This window comes from Gossypium arboreum, chromosome 6 (assembly GCF_025698485.1).
Source record: "Gossypium arboreum isolate Shixiya-1 chromosome 6, ASM2569848v2, whole genome shotgun sequence".
Classification (NCBI taxonomy): Eukaryota; Viridiplantae; Streptophyta; class Magnoliopsida; order Malvales; family Malvaceae; genus Gossypium; species Gossypium arboreum.
In genome coordinates this window covers 7148300-7174025 of record NC_069075.1, presented here as the reverse complement: position 1 = coordinate 7174025, position 25726 = coordinate 7148300, and the positions used below count along the sequence as shown (strand labels likewise).

The 25726-nt window shown below is 35.8% G+C and overlaps 1 pseudogene; it reads left to right on the top strand.

Annotated features, from left to right (window-relative positions):
* Positions 1–9846: 9846 nt before the first annotated feature.
* Positions 9847–25726, top strand: part of LOC108485186 (MLO-like protein 12) — a 64196-nt pseudogene continuing 48316 nt past the window's right edge.

Here is a 25726-nt window from a genome sequence, read left to right as displayed (position 1 = left end):
TCTAGCCAGTAGAGCTTTAGAAGATTACGAGCCTTTGAATTTCGATTTTTCCAATAAAGATCTAATGTATGTAGCAACTATCCAAGAAGACACTCTAGAAGATCATCCTTGAAAACTGAATTTCGACGAAGCATCAAACGCCGTTAGTAATGGAATTGGGGCAGTCCTGATATCCCCAAACGGAGATCATCATCAAATTGGATTTGATTACACAAAAAATATGGTAGAGTACGAAGCATGTATCATGGGTATCCAGGCAGCCTTAGAGCGCAAAATCAAGGTGTTAGAGGTGTATGGGGATTCTGCACTGGTGATCTGTCAGCTCAAAGGTGAATGGGAAACAAGAGACCCAAAGTTGATCAACTACTGAGAGCTGATTCTAGATTTAATCAAAGTCTTTGAGGATATCACTTTTCATTACCTCCCACGTGATGAGAATTAGATGGCTGATGCCCTGGCTACATTAGCTTTCATGATCAGAGCAAATAAATAAGAGGAAATGGAGCCGATCCAAATGAGTATTTGTGATGCCTCAGCTTATTGCTGCAATATCGATGAAGAGGAAGAGATGGATGATCATCCTTGGTATCAGAATATTCTACGATATGTGAAAAATCATGTATATCCTGATCAGGCAACTGAAAATGATAAAAGAATGTTAACGAGGCTGGCCGGTGACTATGTCTTAGAGGGGGAAATCCTGTATAAAAAAAGGAAAGACCAAGTGCTGCTAAGATGTGTTAACACTGTTGAAGCAAAGAAAATCCTGGAAGAAGTCTATAAAGGTATCTGTGGGACGCATACCAATGGGTTCACAATAGCCAGACAAATCATGAGTTTCTGGTATTATTGGTCTACAATGGAAGGAGATTGTATCAACTATGCCAAGAAATGCTATAAGTGCCAAATTTATGGTGACAAGATCCATGTGCCTTCTTCACCTCTTCATGTTATGACTTTTCCATGGCCTTTCTCAATGTAGGGCATGGATGTCATTGGGCTGATTTCGCCGAAGGCTTCTAACGGACATCGTTTCATCTTTGTGGTCATCGATTATTTCACCAAGCGGGTGGAGGCTACTTCATACGCCAACGTCACGAAGTCGGCGGTCAGTAAGTTCTTGAAAAAGGAAATCATATTTCGATATGGCATGTCAGAGAGGGTCATATCTGACAACGCATTAAATTTAAATAACAGCGTAATAGTGGAGGTCTGCAGTCAATTCAAAATTAAGCACCACAACTCGTCACCATATCGTCCGAAAATGAATGGGGCAGTTGAGGTGGCTAATAAAAATATAAAAATGATCGTGGGGAAAATGGTTGAGACTTACAAGGATTGGCATGAAAAGTTACCATTTGCCCTCTACGCCTATCGAACGTCAGTCAGAACTTCTACCGGGGCAACACTTTTCTCGCTGGTTTATGGGATGGAGGCAGTTTTGCCTATGGAAGTCGAGATCCCTTCTCTCTGAGTTTTATCAGAATTGAAGCTGAAAGAAGCAGAATGGGTCCAATCCCGGTATGATCAGCTGAACTTGATTGAAGAAAAGATGTTGAAGGCTATCCGTCATAGTAAAATGTACCAGAAACGAATGATATTCCCTATGGAAAAAGATTTCAGAGGGAAATGGATGTCAAACTAGGAAGGACCTTATATAGTGAAGAAAGTTTTTTTCTGAAGGGGCACTGATATTAGTGAAAATAGATGGTAAAAGCCTTCCTAACCCAGTAAATTTAGATTCAGTCAAGAGGTACTTCACCTAAAAAAGGAGAAGCCAATGCGAAAACCTGCAAATGGTTTTTTTTAATAAAAAAAAAGAAAGAGGAAAATAAAGAGGCCAAGGCGAAGACCCGCAAAGGGCGCTCTGAGACCAAAGGAGTTTTGAGTTTAAAACTCAGAAAAGGGCAGCTCAAATTGTGATCAAAGATGGGGAATGTTGCAGCCTTGCTCTACCAGAATTAACAAGAAGGAGGAACATTACATCTTGGGGCATCAACAAAATACCTCGGACCTCCTAAATACATATCTAGTTCCAATAGTTTTCGAACAGTCTAATAGTTTCCAATAGTATTGATTAATGGACTAAAAACACTTTCATAAAAGGAGTTCTGCATATTACTCTAGAATCTTCTAAGTAGTGCAAGAACCTGAAACAGGTCAATTATTCAGAGCCAACCAAGCTTAAGGGTTAGAGTTACTTGAGAAGTAAAAAGTTTAAGTTAAGACTATTGCTTCAGATGCCTGTTAAAGATATCAGTTGAACGAGAATAAATACGTCAATGACAAACAACGAGCAATAACAGCCTAAACGTTAAAAAGGACATTCTCACGACAATATACATTCATACAAATGTCATTCATGATACATCTAGTTAGGGGCATTCAACTCATTTCGATCATAATTATTTGTCATAAGTATTTCATCTAGCTAGGAGCATTTGATTCATTACGATCATAGCATCCTAATTATTTGGCATAAGCATAGATACAGGAAATTGATTTTACAGATCATGTTCCTCAGAGGACAGTGTAGTGATATCGGTGAATTCACGAGCTTTAACCCCCAAAACAGTAGGGTAACAGGCTGAAAAATACAGATCTCCCCTAAACAGTAGTGAAGCAGATCGAAGACAGCGAGCCTTAACCCCCTAAGCAGTAGGGTAACTAGCTGAAAAATACAGATTTCCCCTAAACAATAGTGGAGCAGATAGAAGACAGCGAGCCTTAACCCCTTAAGCAGTAGGGTAACAGGCTGGAAAATACAGATCTCCCCTAAACAGTGGTAAAGCAGATCGAAGATAGTAAGCCTTAACCCCCTAAGCAGTAGGGTAACAGGCTGGAAAATACAGATCTCCCCTAAATAGTAGTGGAACAAATCGAAGATAGCAAGCCTTAACCCCCTAAGCAGTAGGGTAACAGGCTGGAAAATACAGATCTCCCCTAAACAGTAGTGGAACAGATCGAAGTCAGCAGGCCCCAACCCCCTAAGCAGTAAGGTTGTGCTGGAAAATATAGACCCTATCTCCTTAAACAGTAGTGGAGTAGGTTAAAGATGATGAGCCTTAACTACCTATGCAGTAGGGTGACAGGCTAAAAAATTACAGATCCTATCTCCCTAAGCAGTGGGGGAGTAGATCAAAGACAGTGAGCCTTAACCCCTAAACAATAGGGTAACAGGCTGAATATTACAAATCGTATCTCCCTAAGTAGTAACGAAGCAGATTGAAACGGGTTCCTATACCCCTGAAGATGTAGTGGGTTAAAAGTGAGGTTACCTGAAGAAAGGGAGCATCACGAATTTAAACTTGGCAAGACGGGGCAAAATTGACCCATTTGAAGTCTTTGCTCTATTCTCGTTACACGACAACGAGCAAAGAGGGGTAGCTATTATGGCCTAAAATTTCCCGGCCCAAACCATTAAAAAAAACCAGAACCAAACACAAGCAAAAGCACTACCCAAGCAGCCCAGAACCCAACAAAAACAGACCTAGACCCAAACTAAACCTACGGCCCAATTGGCCCATAAGCCTAAAACAGTTTTGGCAAATTTGAAACCCTAGCCCCCAAACCTCTTTTACGCCGTTTCAGCAAAGGCATCGCGCTCCGGACGCCACCACCCCGCGACGTGCGCGACACTACCACGCCACGTCAGAAACGTGCTCGATTACGCACCTGCAAACAAGCAAGAATCAATTGTAAAAAAATGCTATAAAAGCCTCCGAAATGAATGTAAATAGATGGGTTTTTTTTACGAAAATACAAATATACATACAGAATACAAACAAAATCCAAGAGCAATCTCAGTTATAAATCGAGAATCATATAGTAGAGCAAGATCGAAAAGAAAAACAAGTGTGGGTTGCGTTTTAGTTTTTATTTTCTTTATTTATTTATTTATTTACTTTTTTCTTTCTTTCATTTATACATATAAACACAAACATTTTTAAAAAAAAAAGGGAAATTTTTACCTTGACCGCTGCAGTGTATAAGCGGCGTTAGCGGCACGGTGACAGTGCGTCAAATGGTCTATAGCCGGAGTCTTGGCTGGAGGTAGAGAGGAGGAAGAGAAAAGTGAAGAGAGTTTGAAGTTTTTTTTTTTAAAACAGAAGGCTCAAATGTTTTTTTGGTTCAAAACATGGGTTATATAGTAATACCAAACTGACGTCATTTTGGCTTAGGGCAATAAGCCTCAAAACGGCGCCGCTTAGGGCAAGGACCCGCGCGCGTGACCCGACCTAGGGAGGATCCGCGTGTTTTCATTAATGGGCTATTTGCCACTTTAGTCATTCCGCTTTTTTAGGGCTTTGCAATTTAAATTTTTCTTATTTCTAATTTGGCCCTGAAATTTTGCCTTAGTTTTAATTTGATCCTTGGGTCTTTTAAAGGCAAGTATTGAGACGGCGCCGTTTGGGAATAGGGTATATTTTCCTAGTGAGTTCCTCCTCTATGACGCGCATTCCAATTGGGTCCCTAGATTGGACCTATTCTTTTATTATTTTAAAATTGGCCCTAGAACTTCTGTTTTAAATCTAATTTAGTCCTTTTTTAGTTATTTTTGCTATGTCTCACGTTAATTAAGTTTAATATTATTACTATTATTACTATGATTTTTACTATTATATATTATGGCTATTATCGTTACTATTATATATTATTATTGTTACTATTTTCATTATTATTTTCATTACTATTATTTATATATATTATTATTACTATTTCTGTTATTTTTATTTTTATTCTTTTACAATTATCATTTTACTATTATTTTTACATGCTATAGTGGTTCTTTAATATTACTATTATTTTCGTTATTCTTATTGTTTTAAAAACCCCTTCATATGATGTAGTTTTATATGATATTTAATTTGATCGCCTTATATATTATTATATACAAAAATTCATATTAACTTCGTCTCGTAAATTATAAGTCTCATGTTATTTCATATTTGTATTTTCTTAAGAATTTGCCTATATACGACTTGCTTCTTTTAAAGATCCTATTTTACCACATTTTTCTTGACACTCTCATCCATTATTATTTTATATATATATATATATATTTCCTATTTCCATTCATTTTATAACCATTTGCGTTTAAAAAAAAACCTCTCAACATAAGAAAATATTTTGTGTTTGAAAGTTTGAGAAATTGTGTCCAACCGTGCTGGGTTTTGACCTTTTTCATTCAACCGAAATATGAAATATCCTTGTGAAATTTCGTCCATGTTCCTAAATTAAAACGAGGCAATATTTTGTGTTTGGGAGTTTGAGAGATCGTGCCCAATCGTGGTGGGTTTCGATTTTTCATTCGACTAAAATATAGAATATCCTTTTGAAATTTCATCCGTGTTTTCTTAAATAAAAATGAGGCAATATTTCGTATTTAGAAATTCGCTAAATCATGCCCAATTGTGCTAGGTTTCGATTTACCGTTTGGCCAAATAGTCAAATATCCTTTTTAAATTTCAAATGTATGAGTTTTGAAAATCATGAGATGATCTTGTATTGAGGGTTCGAAATGTTGTATCCTATCGTGCTGGATATGATGTTTTATTTCTTCTGAGCGAGAGAATCCTAATATCTAGTTCAAGATATCTAAACGTTTTAAAGGAATTGCGTTTTAAAATCTTTTCCCAAATTTTCAACATTAGGACATTAACTGATCAATACGGTACCAATTTAGGGCGTTGCGAGGGTGCTAACCCTTCCTCGCGCATAACCGATTCTCGAACCCGTCTTCTAGTTTTTCATAGACCAAAAACATTGTTTTAATAAACCAAAATGTTTTATTAAAATGATTGATCACAAGGTGACCCGATCACACCTAAACAAAAAGGGATGGTGGCGACTCCATTTTCGTTTTAAAGTCAATCCCTGTTTTTCAAAATAAAAATGGTTTCGACACATATCATGGTTATTTCTATAATATAAGTAATAAAAAATAACAAACAGAACTGCATCATAAACAAAAGGGAAATATAAATAACATAAATTTCGAGTGTTAAAATAAAAGAAATAGTAAACAAAGAGGCAAAGTTAAGTAAATGAGGGATTAAATTGAAATTTAAACAGAATTTAAAGAACAAATTGCAAAATAAATAAGAAAAAGGGGAAACAAAGGATTAAATTGAAAACATAACAAAATTTAAAGTCTAAATTACAAGAAAATAAAATATAAAGGACTAAATTAAAATAAAATGGAAAATACAGGGACTCGGAGAGCAATCATCCCAAACCAAATTGCACAAGAATAAAATAAAAGGGCGAAAATAGAAGTAAAAATAATAAGTTGTAGGACGAAATTGAAAAATAGCAAAAAAGCGGAAGGGCCAAAGCGGCAATTAGACCCTCCATTTAAAAACACGCAGATCCTAAGGGAATCTGGGTCGGGCCCGAAATGACACTGTTTTGGGGCGTTTAGGGCCACGACGAAACGACATCATTTAGGTGACCTTTTTCAAGTCAAAAGTATTTTAAAAAAATAATTTTCAAACAGTTAAAAAAAACAATTTCCTTTCTTCTTTTTTTTTCTCTAAAGCTATCCCTGTGCCCGGCTACAAGGATGTCGTTGCTCTGCCATCATTATCATCATTATTGTTATTATTATTTCTCGGCCAACATCATATCTCATCATTAAATTAAAATATGCATCAAGTCTCTACACTCTTCGTACGTTTGATAAATTTTTTTTAACGATTTTAATAATTAGACCCAAATTTTAAATTTCAAAAAATAAAATTAAAGAGAATAAATTTTAAATATATGAAAAAAAAAACTTACATATATTTTAATTAACCTTTTCATCATCAACATCTGGTCAACCTTGTAAGACTAAGGCGGACAGGTCAGGGAGAGGAGGTGCTTTTGTCCACAGTCACTCTCATCGGTGACAAAGTCACGTCTTTTTGGAATTTTTCTATGGTTTCCTCTCCATTATGGCAAGCAATAAATAATCCATTATTTTGATCTAAATTTTTAAATTGAAAATCACAAAATATTTTTCTATTGAAGCATTTTTAAATATATATAACGTTTGATTTATGGGTCGGGTCATCTGTTTGAAATTTGAGAGGGTTCTGTTTAAAATATAGGTTAGACTCGGACTTGAATATTCAAGGTTTAAGCTCAAGCCCAAGCCTGGTCCAACCCGTTTTTTTAAGTTTGTAATACTTTATGTTATGTTATTTATAACACATTAAAAATAAACCTATACTAAATATATAATACTATTTTAATGTAAATATTAAAATAATGTTAAAATGATAATATAAAAATTTTAATAAATAAAAATATTAAATTAAAATAATATAAAAATGTAAAAATAATATGGGGCAAACTTTTAGGCCCATATTTCGGGTCGAGATAGGCTTGGGCAAGCATAAAATATATTAATATAATGCTTAGACCCAACCTAAACCTCGTCTGACCCAACCCATGAGCACCTCTAATTGCAAATGAAAAATATAAATAACAAAAAATTATGCCACTTGGTTATTAATAAAAAAATGTCATTACTCATAGTGATGAATTGTGTCTCTTGGTTATAATTATTCAAGTAATATGTAATGAATAAATGTGTTATCCAAATAGGCATCTCTTGAATAGTTACGTCTCTATGAAAATTCATGAAAACTCCTATAAATAGGAGTGGAATTTCATTTGCATTGTACACACAAAAAAATCTTTAGAAAAGGAATTTACCTTATTATCCATCTTTTAATATTTAAATATTATTCTATAAAGAATTGCCGCAAAATTTTTTTTTTATTTATTTTTATTTTGATACTCTTGCTATGCCATGCTTCGCTTAATGTTCAATGCTCAATGGATTATTTTTGTTAGTACAAAATGTCGACAGATATTTGGCTTCATTATATCTTCAATGTTCATTTGCTTGTAACTTTTTTACATACTAAAATATAAGTGAGGTGAATAGAATCCTAAACAAAGTGGCAGGATTACAATATTTTGAAACCTTCGTTAATTTCTTATAAGTTTATTTGTATCCTTAAGCACCAACATCGAGAAAAAAATTAATTCCATTATAAAATCAATCAAATTAATTTAATTACAAAAATTGAAATCGATTAAAAACGAGTCATCAGATGAATTTAACTATTTTCTTTCAAATTGTGTTTTCATATTGGAATTATATATTACTTATATAAAATAATTATTTGGTACACTAGTTGTGAAAACTTTTAACTCCACAAATAAGTTGGAGATTCCACCATGTATCCTTAAATTGTATTTAAAATTTAAAAAAAAGGACGTGATGAAATCTCAATCTTACTTGTGGAGTTAAAAATTTACAACACGTGTACAAAATATTTCAATTATATAATATAAATGCGATATAATAATTTTATTATATGCCTATTTTATTTATATTATATAAAATATATAATAAAATAATTAATTAGTTCATTAATAAGTGTTAGGTACAATGGTAAGTCATATTATATTTTCAAGGGGAGACAGGTTCAAACTTTGGAGATGATATTGGTGGGAGGAGCAACCATAAACCCTGAACATGAATAGTAAAACAAACATAAAGGATACCAAAATAAATTTTAGCTAATTCAATCTATTGCGTTAATGATTTAAGATAAATTGATTCCAATTTTTTTATATTAATCCAATATAATATCAAACTCACGTAGTTATATCCAGATAGGCTAATTTAGCATTACTTTTGAAAAGTGGTGTGGAGAAGTATTTTTGAAAAGTTTGATTTAAGATTTAAGAATTTAGTATTGCCATCAAAAATGCTTTTGAGAAATAAAATGTCTAATTTAGACATGGTATTATAGATTAACAAATATGCATTTATATAATATTCAAATTAGTTAATATTATGATATGTTAGTATGAATATAAATTTTAAATATTTTTAAGAAATTTATAAAACGTAATTAGAATATACAAATTATATTTTAAATATTTAAATATAATCATTAAATATTTGTAATTAAATATTAACACATTTGTATTATTTTAAAAATAATATTACGAAATAACATATTTTTTTCCTTCTTTGCAACGGAAAATAAAAAAAGAAGGGAAAGGAATGACGGGTGAAAAAGTACTTAAGCACTCAAAAGTACTTTTGGGAGAAGAAAAGCTACAAATTTTAGCTTTTCCATTTGACCAAAAGTGTTTTTGAAAAGTCAAAAATATCAACCAAAAGTTGTTTGTTTAGCACAACTTTTCTTCCAAAAGTGCTTCTTCACAGCATTGTTAAACACAACCTAAATAATTGATGATCAGTTTGATGAATCTTTTAACAATGGTAATTAAATTATATTTTTGAATAATTAAAATAAAAATTACCCTTATTTAAAATAACTAACGAGGTAGTTAAACTAGGGGCGAAGTCAGAAATTTCTTTTAAGAGGTGCAAATTAAATTTTAAATTTTACGATAGTAAGAATACAATTCCACCATTTAAGTAGCATACATCTTTATAATTTTTAACAGATTAATTATTTTTTATTATTTTTATGAGGAGTTAAAATATAATTTTATTTTTATTAATATAAATTTTTTAAAATATAAAAATTTAAATAAAATTTTTTTCATTTTAAGGTGCAAGGCGCAGCCGGCTGCGCTATTGTTTGGCGATTCTCGTAAAGCTAAAGCGAAGGTGATGGGAAAGAGGCGTTTTGGAAGTTTCTTATTACAAAGTCTTTTAGTTTTGGAAGTTTCTATGATTTTCTCTTCATTATGGCAAGCAACTCAATTCTATAAATAACCTATTATTTTGTATCTAAACATTTAAATTTAAAAAATTTATCCAAGAAGAATATTATCTATATAGAGAGAATTTCTGAAGTAGTTTGAGTTGCAGAAAGCTTGAAAAATGAGCACAAACCGGTGGTTGATACTAAAGCACGTTCATTGGAAGAGACACCAACATGGGCTGTTGCAGTGGTGTGTTTTTGTATTATTGTTGTTTCAATCCTCATTGAACATGCCGTTCACATGCTAGGCAAGGTATTTTTTTTTTACTTCTTTTACTTTTATAATGAAATTTATCCTCATTGAACATGCCTTTCACATGCCAGAGCTTAACTAAATCGATTCATTTAGTGATATTTTAAACTTATTAAGAGGATTAAAATTGAACTAATTTTATTTAATCAAAGAAGCTAAGGCTTCTACCAGCCTTGGTTTCGCTTTGTTTCGGAATTCAAAGTTTAGCCGTCCTTGAAAATTTTAGTATTTGTAAACCTTACCTTTTATCTTGTTTCTAGAGGTGTTTATGAATAGAGTTATTCGGTTCGACCCGAAGATCTATCTGAAAAATGAAAATGTTTGCGTAAAAATATAAGTTTGAAAAATGAGATTAGGCAAAAAAAAATGTTCATCTAGAAAACGGGTTGGGTTTCAGGCAATTTTTTTTTGCCCGACCTGAATTTGCAATAAAAAACCATGCTATTTTGCTGTTGTTTTTTCATTATTTTGCTACCAATTTACTATTATATTGCTATTATTTTGTTGTTATTATTTGGATATTGTATAACTCTTGTTTCATTGTTAATTTTGTTATTATTTTAAAGTCATTTACTTGTTCAGTTGCACTTTTCTTAATGTTATTTAATTATACACATTTTTAAATTTATTTTAATTTTTAATGTATTTGATGTATTATATATTTTTAATTTTTATATAAAAAAAAAATAATCAATACGGTTGGGTTAGGTTGGGTTAAGCTTGGACTTAAACAAAAAATTAAATCAAAATTTTGAACTGTACTCAAGTCAATTCATCAAACTTAAAATTTTATTAGGGCTCGACTCGGTCCATGGACACCTCTAGTTCTTCCTATTATATACCATTTTTTAAGTGTCATTATATGAATTGATAAAATTAATTGTAGCGACGTAAAAATTTTTAGCTTGGTCGCTAATTGTGGCGATTTAGTGAAAACTTGAAAAAACCGAGGTTCGATTTTTATAACAAAAAGGGAGTCGCCACCGATCCTTTTTCTTAGATGTGATCGGGCACCTAATAAGTCCATTTTTTGAAATATTTTTGAATACAAAAGAAAACCGGGCTTAGGTCTACGTTAACATCAGAGAAAAATTAGGGTTCGGGAGTCGGTTACGCACGAGGAATGTATTAGCACCCTCATGACGCCCAAAATCGGTATCTTGTAAAACACGCGTTGTCTTGATTTTCAAAAATACGAGTTCAATGTAAGATTTAATAGTGATCCGATTGAAACACAAGAATTTTCAATTTTTTTTTATTTTTGAGAAGGATATATCGTTTTAACACGAGTCGATTGATGTTCACCCAACATAGTGATAAAATCGGCGACTTAGTGTTAAACCGACTATGTATAAAAATACATACATGAAATAGTATAAAAATATATATACAACTAATAATATAAATATATATATATATGAAATAACAATAAAATATATGAATAGTATGATACTTACAAATACATACATAATATAATTAAAAATATATATATATATATATATATAATACAATAAAATATCTGAATAATATAATATAAAAAATACATGATATATGAAAAAAATATAATATTTTTAAAAACCTAAATAAGAGTATTAAAATAAAAAATAAAAATAAAAATAATGAAGAAATGAGCAAAATAATATACATAATAATATAATGAGAAAATAATATTTTTATAATAAGTACTTAAAAATATCTATACGCATATATGTATAATAATGATAAAAAATAAAAATAATAGTGAAAGTAAATGATATAATAATAAATATAATAATAAATACATATGTACATAATAGTAAAAAAACTAGACATTTTAAAATAAATATACATATATATATATATCTAAATATGATATAATAATAATAATAATAATAATAATAATAATAATAATAATAATAATAATAATAATAATAATAATAATATAATATTATTAGAATAAAGTAATTAAAATAATATCAGTATATAAAAATGTATATACATACATATATAATAAAACATACACTAAGATTAATAATAATAACCATACTAGAAATAATGATGAAATATAAAAAGTAAATATAATACAATAGTAATATTAAAATAAAGTAATTAAGATAATACTATATATATATACATACATATATAAAACATACACTAATATTATATATAATAATAATACTAGAAATAATAATAACTAGAAATAATAATACATTAAAATAATAATATTTAATAAGCAGAATATTAATAATAACAATAATAATAATAGAAATAATAGTATTAATAATATTAGGAATGATAAAAAAACGAAAATAAAATAAATAAATAAATAAAATGAAAAAAAAATACTAAAATTGAATTAAATTCAAAATTTTGGGGCGATTTTGAAAGGAAATAAAGGAAGAAGGGCCCAATTGCACATGCGCTGAAAATATCAGGGGGTGAAAGAGCAAATTCCCCAGGCATTTAAAACACTCAGCATTGAACAGGGTTAAATTGTGAAACACTACAAACTTTAGGGTCAATTTATAAATAAATACAAACTAAATTGTAGAACACCTTAAAAGCGGAAGGGTCATTCGCGGAATTAGACCCTTCCGCAAAAACACGCGAATCCTAGCCCCAACGGGTCGGGTAATTGGGTTAAAGGGCTTAAACGACGTCGTTTTGGGGCTTAAGTACAGCCCCCAAGATGACGTCGTTTTGGAGGGTTATAAATAGGCCTATTTTCAGAAAAAAATTTATTTGTGAAGGGAGAAAAGTAAAAAAAAAAAGAGAGAAGAAGGGAGAGGAAGAGAGAGGAGGGAGAGGGGAAAGGAGAGAGGGGGGCTACCAGCCATAGGCCGGCCACCGATCGGTCACCGGACCACAAGATCACGTCATGGCCACGCCAGCCACCATGCGAGTCGCGGAAGTTCAAAAGGTAAATTTTTTTTTGAATTTTTTATGTTAATATGTTCTAATATATATATATATATATATATATATATATATATATAGGTGAAAAAAGGTCTGAAAACGAAATTAAAAATAGAAAAAAATAAAAATAAAAATCACCTTAATGTTTGATGCTTGTGTTTTGGTTACTGGATTGATGCTATTTTTGTGTTTTCCTTATATATTTTTTTTTGAATCCGCTTGTATATTAGAATATCCTTGGTATTGATACAAAATCCAACCCCTTTTTTTTTACAGCATCTCATTCGGGTTTTATAACCCTTTTACAACTGTTTTTTATATTACTTCTGTCTTGTCTGATTGCAGGGAATGGGCAAATGGTGGAGGTGACCGGTGGTGCAGGGAGTGGTGCTGTCAGAGGGCAGGTGGGCAAGTGGTTGAGTCTGTCGAATTTAGGGGCTAGGGTTTTGGTTGGGTTAGCTTAGGGTTAGGGTATTGGGCTGTTAGGTTTGATGGTTTTGGGTTTAAAGTTTATTTGTAATTGGGTTGTGGGTTAAAGTTGGGTTTGGTTAATTAGTTGTGTTGTAAATGGGTTAGGGGTAATAGTTGTAAATGGGTCAAGGGATTTGGGTTATTTTGTAAATGGGTTAAATTGGGTTATGGGTTAAGGTTTGTAAAAATGTAACTGGGCCAAAATAGGCCTATAACAGCTGCCCATCTTTGCTCGTTGTCGTGTAACGAGAATAGAGCAAAGACATAAAGAAAGGCCAATTTTGCCCAGTCTTGCTGAGTCTTGACTTCTTTGGTGCTCTTCTTGTTCAGGCAGTCTCTTTCTAACCCACCTTATCTTGTAGCTTTGGTTCAATCCACCGCATCTTCTGATATACGCCTTGTAGTTTCGATCTTCTCCAATTTAACTTCAAGAATATGAGATTTGTGGCTTCAATCTGCTTCACTTGTAACTTTAGAAATATAAGATCTACGGCTTCAATCTACTCTTCTATCGCTTCAGTGAGATAAGGTTTGTGATCTTCTCTTCTGCAACTTTAGAAAATCAAGGTCTGATATCCTCGATCAGCTCCACTGCAACTCCAGGGAAACAAGACTTGCAAGTTTGACCTGCTTCACTGTTACTTCAGGCATGCCAAATCTAGTGTCTTTCAAGCTCCAATCTTTATTCTTTATTCAGCATGTGATCTTGAGCTCAACTCATTTCTCGCAATATGAACTGACTCTTTAAAACAGACATTAAAAACAGAAATTGAAAATAGATCAACACGTGAGCCAAGGCTCAACTCACTCCTCGCAATATGAGTTAGTCTTTTTGAAACTTAAAAGCAGATTTTGAAAATACCTCGACATGTAACTCGAGGCTTAACTTACCTCTCGCAATATGAGTTGATTTTTGAAAAGTAGAAATTGAAAAACAGAAATTGAAATTACCTCAGCGTGCCCCGAGGCCCAACTCACCTCTCGCAATATGAATTGATTTTTGAAAAGTAGAAATTGAAAACAGAAATTAAAATTACCTCAGCGTGCCCCGAGGCCCAACTCACCTCTCGCAATATGAATTGATTTTTGAAAAGTAGAAATTGAAAAACAGAATTTGAAATTACCTCAGCGTGTCCTGAGGCTCAACTCACCTCTCGCAATATGAATTGATTTTTGAAAAGTAGAAATTGAAAAATAGAAATTGAAATTACCTCAGCGTGCCCCGAGGCCCAACTCACCTCTCGCAATATGAATTGATTTTTGAAAAGTAGAAATTGAAAAATAGAATTTGAAATTACCTCAGCGTGTCCTGAGGCTCAACTCACCTCTCGCAATATGAATTGATTTTTGAAAAGTAGAAATTGAAAAACAGAATTTGAAATTACCTCAGCGTGTTCTGAGGCTCAACTCACCTCTCGCAATATGAGTAGAAATTAAAGATAGAATTTGAACATACCTCGGCATGTGGCCCGAGGCTCAACTCACTTCTCGCAATATGAATTGATATTTTTTGAAAAATAGAATTTGAAAACAGATTTTGAACATACTTCGGCATGTGGCCCGAGGCTCAACTCTCTCTCGCAATATGAGTTGATTTTTCTGAAAAGCATAAGTTGGAAAACGAAAATTGAAAATACCTCAGCGGGCCCTGAGGCTCAACTCACCTCTCGCAATATGAGTTGATTTTTGACAAACATAAATTGAAAAGCAGAATTTGAAAATACCTCAGCGTGTCCTGAGGCTCAACTCACCTCTCGCAATATGAGTTGATTTTTTGAAAAATATAAATTGAAAAAAAAATAGAAATTGAAATTACCTCAGCGTGCCCCGAGGCTCAACTCACCTCTCGCAATATGAGTTGATTTTTGAAAACTGAAATAAAACATCAAAATACCAAAACCTGTCATCTGGTGGAACTCAGGTGTCTTTCCCTTTGATTCAATACAGCTATCATCACATCCTCTTGCTCTACTAGAGTATTTGTATATGTCATGCATGATGTTATCATGATATGCACATGTTTATCTTAAATGCCTTTATGCCTACATGATTATGCTATGCGCCTTAGGCATGTTTGTCATATGTCCTTTTTTCGTCACGATTTTTTTTGAGGATCTGCGTTCATTGCTTTGACTCTTGACTTTCTCTTCAGGCTTTGTACCCGTCTCCAAGTTTCACGAGTAATCTGTGTTTCTCAGATATCACTCTTTTGCCCCTGGTTGAACTTTGTCCTTGCTTTGAAGCTCTTGTGTTTGTCAAATTTTCATCCAGGTAATGCTTAACATTTCTTTTGTTTAAAGTATGTCATTTCACTATTTATCATGTAAATAAACCATATAATTAGATGCATGAAAATGGTCAGGTAGGAACAAAAGGATACCTCACATTTATTTATTTCAAATATAGAAAACAAAGAAAGTTAACCAATGATAGTGAAAAAGTGTCATAAAGAGAAAAGGGATCGCATTCAACGAATACAAATGCTCTAGATATTCAACGCATGAACTCTTTCACGTTCCTCAATCAAGAATCTTTTCGAGCATGGCTTCTTGCGTCGAAGATTTTGAGCTTTCAGAAATGTTTCAAATACTGTAGTCTCGTTGTTTGACCCACCGTTCAAATCGCCTTGCTCTTTAAGCCCAGGTTTACTTCATTAGAATGCCCTTTCGGGTTTTCATTCTAATCTTTTGTGTTAATCAAGATGCCCTTTTCGGGTTTTCACCTTGATCCCTTTTTTTTTAAGATGCCCTTTCGGGTTTTCATCTTGATTTTCTTTTTTCAAGCATAATATTTCTTTACAGCATCTGAATTCACTGGATTAGGTAACTCCTTCCCATCCATCTCAGTGAGAATCAAAGCTCCGCCCGAGAATGCCTTCTTTACGACGTATGGACCTTCCTAATTTGGTGCCCATTTTCCTCAGAAGTCTTTTTGTATTGGGAGAATCTTTCTCAGCACGAGTTCTCATTCGTGGAATTTTCTTGGCCGTACTTTTTTGTCATGGCTGCGATCATTCTCTTCTGGTACATCTGTCCATGGCAGATTGCCTTCAGACGTTTTTCTTCAATAAGGTTTAACTGGTCATATCAAGCTCGAACCCATTCTGCTTCTTCTAATTTTGATTCCATTAAGACTCGTAGAGAGGGGATCTCAACTTCGATGGGTAGCACAGCTTCCATTCCATAGACCAGAGAGAAAGGAGTTGCTCCCGTAGATGTTCGTACAGATGTGTGATATGCATACAAAGCAAATGGTAGCTTCTCGTGCCAGTCTTTATATGTCTCGGTCATTTTCCCAATAATCTTCTTAATATTCTTATTGGCCGCTTCAACAGCGCCGTTCATTTTTGGGCGATAGGGTGATGAGTTATGATGTTTTATTTAGAATTGTTCACACACCTCCTTCATCATCTTGTTGTTCAGATTCATGGCGTTATCTGAAATGATTCTTTCAGGCAAACCATATCGACAAATGACTTCCTTTTTCAAAAACCTGCAAACTGCGTTCTTCGTCACATTGGCAAACAAAGCGGCTTCTATCCATTTTGTGAAGTAATCAATGACCACAAAAATGAATCGGTGTCCATTAGAAGCTTTTGGGGAAATTGGCCCTATAACATCCATGCTCCACATAGAAAAAGGCCATGGAGAAGTCATGACATGAAGGGGCGAAGGGGCTACATGAATCTTATCGCCATAAATTTGACATTTGTGGCATTTTCTTACAAAACTAATGCAGTCGCTTTTCATCATCAACCAGTAATAACCGAGTCTCATAATCTTCCTGGCCATAGTGAAACTATTGGCATGTGTTCCACAGATTCCCTCATGGACATCTTCGAGTATTTTTCTGGCTCCAATAGCATCCACGCATCTCAAGAGCACCTGATCTTTTCCTCTTTTGTACAAGATGTCCCCATCAAGAACAAATCCCACTGCCATTCTTCTGATCGTTCTTTTGTCGTTCTCATTTGCTTGTTCGGGATACCTTTGATTCTTGATATATTCTAAGATATCATGGAACCATGGCCGTCCATCTGGCTCTTTTTCAATGTTGAAACAATGTGCAGGGACTTCATATATGCTCATTTGAAGAGGCATTATTTCTGTTTCTCTATTTGCTTTGAACATTGAAGCCAAAGTGGAGGGCATCAGCCAATTGGTTTTCTTCTCGTGGGAAGTAATTAAAAGTTATTTCTTTGAATTCTTTGATCAGTCCTACCACCAGATTGTTGTATTTAACTAATTTCAAATCTCTCACTTCCCAATCTCCACGGATTTGGTAAATCACCAATGCTGAGTCTCCGTATACCTCTAAAGTTTGGATGTTTTGTTCAATTGCTGCACGAAGTCCCATGATACAGGCCTCATATTCCGCTATGTTATTGGTACAGAAGAAATTCAGCTGGCGTTGAGCGGATAATGGTTCCTTCGGTGATACTAAGATCGCTCCAATCCCATGCCCCAAGGCATTCGATCGCCAAATCAAAGCTCATCTTCCATGACTTTTCTTTTGATGACTCACATTTTTTTCTGTAATGCACATCAAGTCTTCATCTGAGAAATTAAATCTCAATGGCTCGTATTCCTCTGTTGTTCGAGTTGCTAATAAGTCAGTTATTGCACTCTCTTTTATCCACTTTTGGCTCACATAGATGATGTCGTATTCTGATAGTAAGATCTGCCATCGTGCCATTCTTCCTGAGAGTGCAGGTGATTTCATCATGTACTTTATTGGGTCCAACTTTGAAATTAACCATGTTGTATGATACAACATATATTGTCTGAGTCTCCGAGCCACCTAAACCAGAGCGCAACAGTATTTTTCTATAGACGAATACTTTGCCTCATATTCCGTGAACTTTTTGCTGAGGTAGTAGATCCCCTTTTCTTTCTTTCCTGACTCATCATGTTGCCCCAGTACGTAACCCATTGAATTTTCGAACACTGTCAGATACAAAATTAATGGTCTGCCTGGAATTGGCGGTACTAGTACCAGGGGATTAGACAAATACTGTTTTATCTTGTCAAAAGCCTTTTGGCATTCCTTGTTCCATTCTCCAGGATTATGTTTTCGGAGGAGTCGAAAAATTGGGTCACACTGGTTAGTGAGTTGAGCAATGGACCGAGCGATGTAGTTCAACCTTCCTAAAAATCCTCTGACTTCTTTTTACGTGCGCGGATGTGGTAACTCTTGAATGGCTTTTATTTTATCTGGATCAACCTCGATACCTCTTTCACTGACAATAAAGCCTAGCAACTTTTCTGAGGTAACCCTAAACGTACATTTGGTTGGATTAAGCTTTAGCTGAAACTTTCTCAGCCTTTCGAACAACTTCTTGAGGTTCACTACATGCTCTTCTTCCCCTCGGGATTTAGCAATCATATCGTCGACGTAGACCTCTATTTCTTTATGCATCATGTCATGGAATAACGTCACCATAGCCCTCTGATATGTTTCCCTAGCATTCTTTAATCCGAACGGCATTACCTTGTAGCAGAATGTTCCCCACATTGTTATGAAAGTAGTTTTCTCCATATCCTCGGGGGCCATCTTGATCTGATTATACCCTGAGAATCCATCCATGAAAGAAAACAATGAATGCTTTGCTGTGTTATCCACCAACGTATCAATGTGTGGCAAGGCAAAATTATCTTTAAGACTTGCTCGATTCAGGTCATGATAATCCACGCACATTGGTACGTTGTCGTCTTTCTTTGGTACCGGGACTATGTTGGCCACACACTCTGGATATTTGGAGGCTTGTAGCAAGCCAGCATCAAATTGCTTCTTGACTTCCTCTTTTATTTTCAACAACATCTCAGGTCTCATTTGTCTTAACTTTTGTTGAATGGGTTTGCATTCTGGCTTTAATGGGAGCTTATGGACCACTACATCTTCATCCAATCCTGGCATGTCTTGATATGACCATACAAATACATCTTTGTACTCGAGGAGCAAAGCAATCAAATTATGCCTGGTGCCCCCTGAAATGGAGGTCCAAATCTTCACCTCTTGCTTCCTTTCTTCAGTTCCCAAATTCATTGTTTCAACAGATTCTTGATGAGGCAAAATCTGTTTATCCTCTTGTTCCACCATTCTTAGCAAGTCAGGAGATGAGACATAGTCTTCAGTATTTTCTTCAGCTTCGAATTCTCCTAAACAAATAGCCTTCTCAAAATTGATTTCAGGACTCGTAACGTGTTTGTTCATGCTGTTGATATCTGAGCACCTGAAAGTTGAATGGAAAAGGAAACTATAGAGGGGCATCCCAGTATTGGAACCAACAAACAAAATGTTATGGCATGGTATGAGGCAAATGTACAGATAGGCTATGAAATGAGAAGATGATTATGAAATTAGTGATAATGCGAAAGATCGTGACAAAATGCATCTTCATTGATATTCATTTAAATGATAAAGAGTGAATGCAAGCTCTTACAAAAGAATTCTATTATATATAAGGACACAATAGAGGGTTAATGTTTGAGCATTACTCTGAAGACTTATAAACTACAAGAAGGTCATCGGCAGTCCAATTGTTCAACATGAAACCAGGAGGACAAGGGCGTATCATTGAAACATCTTTAATTGCCTCACTTTCTTTGTCAATGACATTTATACTGACATTCTGAAGACCCCTTTCAATAATTAACAGCGTGCTTTGTGCATTATCCTATCCAGGGTATATCATCCCTGCAGATGTAAATATTTTTGACAAATGAGGGTACGTTATTGGCTCTCATTCCAATTCTCGGCTTAAGGTTCTTGCGACCCTTCTTTCTTGATCCTTCTTCCATTGTTTTCTTCTTTGACGCATGTCCGGCTGAAACCCCAAGCCGTATCGGGCCTTGTGGTGTACTGGCTTTAGAGCCTTGACTATTCCTTGCAGATATCTCCCTAAACATTTTCTCGCTCGAGCTCCTCTTCCTACAGTCAATTTGACACCTATTCTGGTATTTTTTGACAGTTTTGGCACGGGAATTATGTTTACCTCAGCGACGAATGTGGCATTGACAAATTCAAGGGATCGGAAGGAACATTCCACTGCGTCTTTGCTTACTTCGAGGTATGGCGCATTAGCAGAGATAGATGCGACAATGTCTTCTTCTCCCTTGACGGTGACCAAACAACTATCCATGATAAATTTCACCTTTTGATAGAGGGATAATGGAACTGCTCCAGCAGAATGGATCCAAGGTCTTCCCAAGAGACAATTGTATGATGGTGTAATGTCCATGACTTGAAATTCAACATCGTATATGTAGGGACCCACTTCTAGAGGGATCTCGATTTTTCCCATGACTTCTCGTCTTGTTCCATCGAATGCTCTTACTGTGGAATGACAAGGCCTTAGATAGGACAGATCCATAGGAATCCTGAAAAGCGTGGCCAAATGCATGACGTTGAGTGCTGATCCATTGTCGATGAGCATGTCCGGTATTATGTAACCCTTGCAGCAGGTTGTGACGTGCAATGCTTTCACGGAGCCTCTACCATTGGGTGGTATTTCATCATCACTAAAAGAAATGAAATTATCCGCGTTTAGGTTATTCAACCATCTGTCAATCTTTTCAACGGATATATTGTTTGCTACGTAAGCTTGATTCAACACTTTTAACAACGCGTTCCGGTGTGACTCTGAATTTAACAGCAGAGATAATATCGAAATTCGTGCTGGCTGCTTACTCAATTGTTCCACCACGTTGTACTCACTGTGCTTGATAAATTTTAAGAATTCCTGTGCTTCCTTCTCGTCCACAGGCTTTTTAGCTTCTTGCTCAGGCACAGTTTCATGCTCATCTTCGGTCACACGTATTGCACTTTTCCTTTCTGTTTCAAGTCACTATTCTTCTTTACCGGCTCAATCTCTTTCGAATAACATCTCCCACTACGAGTGAAATGACCTACTTCGCCAACACTTCCAGTCATGGCTTTGGGTTTTTCATCTTCAGGTGTAACGATATTGACGTCGTATTTCCATGGTACTGTTTTATTATCCTTGTAGGGGAAAGGAGATGGCACCTCGATTATCAATTTTAGTTTCACCGGCTCCTTCTTCGCTTTGTAATAAATTATTAACGGTCGGTCGACGCTATACGGAAAACCTGACGATTGATGGTCAGAGGCGAATATTTCTCCTCCATTGGCCTCTTCGCCTTTATAAAAGATCTCAATCTCCTTATTATCTATCATGTTTTGAAGTAACCTTTTAAATTCCTCACATGACTGAATGTCGTGCCTTACAATTCCATGAAAATCGCAAAAACCTTGACTTCCTTCTCTGAAATTTCTGTCGGGGTGACAGAGCAATCCCTTCTTAACCAGTACCTCTCAGATTTTCTGCAGAGGCGTTCTTATTTCAGAAACCTTCTTCTACTTTGCCGCTTATCTTCTTCTCTCACTGTGCTTACATTCCCTTCGGTGTGATTTGGGAATGGGTTCCCAGTCGTATCGCCAGTACCATCAAATCGTAGAATGCCCGCATCGATAAGTCCTTAAACTCTCCTTTTGAAGGCAAGACAATTCTCCGTAGAATGCCCCTGGTTCCGGGCATGGTATGCACAACTAGCATTTGGATCTTACCATTTCAAGTATGGAGGCTTAAGGGGTGCCATGTAATGGGGAGATATTAATTGCTTCTCCAAGAGTTTTGGGTACAGTTCCCCATACGACATAAGGATAGGGGTAAATTGCGGTCTCTCGGGATTGGGCCTTACTGGTCTTGGTTCATTTCTTGGTTGGCTTTGAGAGGGTAGAATGTTTTGTGGGAATGTGGTGACAGGCCTTTGGTTGTTCGTGGCGTATACGGTATAGGAAGGAGGTGGTGCTTGGTAGTAAGGGGTCTGAGGAGGATAATAGAAATTAAGAGGTGGATAATTTCGAGGTTGGGGTTGGTTTGGATATAGATTAGGGCTATAACGGCTTTCTATTCCCACCATATAGGCTTCTGGTTCTTTCTTCTTCATGGGCGCTGCCCTTTTTAAACTTTCTGAACCTTCCATCCTCCCACTTTTGATGGCGTTCTCAATAAGTTCCCCGAATATCACAATATCCGCAAAGTTTTTTGTGGCACTTCCTACCAACTTATCGTAGAATGGCGCTTTCAACGTGTTGATGAAAATGACCGTTATCTCAGTCTTAGTTAGTGAAGTCTCTACTTGGGCCGAGATATCTCTCTACCTTTGCACATACTGTCTAAAGGTTTCTGCTGGTTTCTTTTCCATCATTTGTAGAGTCATTCGATCAGGCACCATATCCCATACATGCTTGTACTGTTCATAGAATGCTAATGCCAAGTCCTTCCAGGATCGTTTCTTTTCCCTACTAAGCTGGTTATACCACTGAAGAGCCGATCCTACTAGACTATCTTGAAAGTAATGTATGAGTAGCTTATCTTCGTTCACATATCCGGTCATCTTCCGGCAGAACATGATGAGATGTGCTTTTGGGCATCTTGTCCCATCGTACTTTTCAAAATCAGGCACCTTGAACTTCAGAGGCAGCACCAGATCGGACACCAAACTGAGCTCTTTGGTACTCAACGCAGAGAAGGCTTCAGTACCTTCTATTGCTTTGAGTCTTTCTTCCAAACTCCTATACTTGTCCTAAACATCATGATCATCCATTTTCAATCTGGCTATCTCTGCTGGATCGTCTAAATCTGGAATGAGTGGATCAGCAGGACTAGCCCGTGGGTTTGATACGAACGCCCCCTGCCCCAGATTAGCAGGTGGTACAGGTCGCTGCTCCAGGCCTGTAGGTTCTCTTTGAGGGCGTTCTCTTTGCATTACATGTGCGTAAGGTGGAGTGAATTCTGGGGGATAGAGCGGATCTTGATCGAGGTTAACCCTTGACTGCGTATTCACAACGTCAGGGTTTATAGGTCCTTTTCCTTTTACTAGAGCTGACATCATTTCTATCATCTTGGCTATTTGGTCTCTTTATTTGAGCGATTCTTCTCGAGATCTCACCATTTAGTCTCTTGTTTCTTGTTGCTACTTGGCCAACTGCTCTTGTAATTCCCTTTGAACTCTTTCCATCCTTTCAATCCTTTCATTGAATTTGGCCTCCATTACTTTAGCTTGTCGGCGCGTTCTATACGAATAACGTGGTTCCAGTCTCGTGGTATTACAACTGTGAATTGTATGCTTTAACCTCAGCGAACGATTATGGGATATGCAATGAATGAATGAATGAATGAATGAATGCATAAATGTCAAATGAATGTTAGTCATGAAAGAAATGCAAGAAGTTGGTGTTGATTTCAAGATAGCCCCTATTTAGGCATTTTATTCATCAAAAGAGTTCATTACAAAATATTTTGCCATTTTTTATTCAGCCATTACACAAACTTCCTAGCTATATCATCGTATTTCTTTACTCGTGCCAAGAACTCTGATATGTTTGATCTTCGACTTGGAGAGAATTGGAAAATGAGAATCTCAGCTTCTTCCGATAATTATACCACGTGCATGGCTACCCCACGAACTTCATTGATCAAATAGCTAAGTTGCATTTCTTTTTCTTGGAGGCCCTCTTCGTAAGCACGAACGTCTCTATTATACTGACTATGTTTTTCTTCCAAAGCCTTCAAGAGAGTATCTAGCTGTTGTTGATGATCTTGCAGCATATCTTCTAACTCTCGTATCCTCTCTTTTAGTTTTTGACGTTTAGATCGACTAGTCATTACCTCGGCAGACATAGCTTCATATTCGGTGTTCTTCTTTCTTAGCTCCATCATAGCCCGCGCAGCCTTTTCCTCCTCTTTCTTCGCTTTTCCTTTCCAAAATTCCATCCCGCCTTTGATGTTGCTAATTTCTTCTTTCCATTCTACCGACGACTTGCCCAGCCCACTATTTTTTATTGTGCCTCTTAACTTCTTATTTTCCAGATGAAGGTCTCTTAAGTCATTTCTTATAACTTCAGCCTCTTTTTACACTTTCTCGGTTCTAGATCTTTCAATCTGAACGTCGATCTTCAATTAGTAGTTTTCCTCTTGAAGAGCACTAAGGTCCCGAGACATCTTGGCCTTTTCTCGTTCAAATTCTTATCTTACCATTTCTAGCTCAGACGGCATTTCCTCCGAGAAAGGATTTTAGACGGTGTAGTTCATTGACGAGATTTACTGACTATTCACCCGTTGCTTCCTCCAGATGTCGTAATCTTGGGTGAGGGTATCAGCATATAGAGCCAATTCCATCAGATGAATTTTCTTCCAAGATTTTGCAATATCTCAGACCCTCTTTATATACCCTTCACCCGCAAAAGCGAACTCGGACTGTGCTAATCCTCCAGTGGCGGGTATGAATTGTCGCGAACAAAATTGCCTTTGGACTAATAGAGGGGCATATCCAACTTCTTCCCATAGTCCGAGTAGTGGTACCCAATCTTGATTTCCAACCTTGTATAGCAGAACCGAAGGGCGGATCCACGGTGCTCTCCAGGTTACATCTTCAGCTCGAAGATTCTGAAAAACTGAAACCCAATATTCTTCAGTGACATCCTTTGGCAATTCTCTCTCAATATAGGCTTTCAACTGGGCTAAAGTTTTTGAAAACATGTGGTACGATGTGCGCTCTACTTTCTAAATATGGTTCAAAATCCAGACATTTAGTAACTGCGCGCATCCGATAAAGCCTCCTTTCCCCGTTTTCCTACAACTGTTTAAGGATCTAAAGGTCTCGGCCAAGATAGTCGGAACAGGGTTGATTCCTTGTTTTAGTCTTTCGAAGAAATCCACCACCGCAACTTCTATATGTCTAAGGACTTTCGGGAAGATGATCAAACCGTAAATGGCCAAAGTAAATAATTTACTCTTTTCAACATGTCGGGATGGTTCAGAACCAAATCTCGTAGGGAAGACCATGGGATGCAAATGGTTTCATTCTTCTTCTTTATCTATTTTTCGGCCCATGCGTCAGTCATGTCTGTCAATCTCACTAACTTTTTCTTGAAAGTCATCGGCTTAGGCTCCTTCGCATATACTTTATAGAATTGTGTATTTTCAACACGAAGCAAAGCAACGTACTCCTCTATAGTCGATGTCATATCTTCTCGATTGAAGCTAAAATATTGGTAAGCCGGATCCCAAAATCTGACCATGGCTTGGATCAATTGTTCGTCTACGTTGACAGCAATCAAATTGGCTATGTCCCCATATCTCTCGGTGAAGATACCCCTAGTGTTTGAGTCCCACTGATTCCAAACCCGAACCAAATCTTCAAGGTTATTCTGGCGAACATTCACAGTTACGTGCTTGGGCAGATTGGCCATACATCCCTCCACTAGACTATCCCCTTTCTCTTTCTGAGTTTTTAGAGACCACTCCCGAACCACGACATTCTTCTCGGTTGTTTGT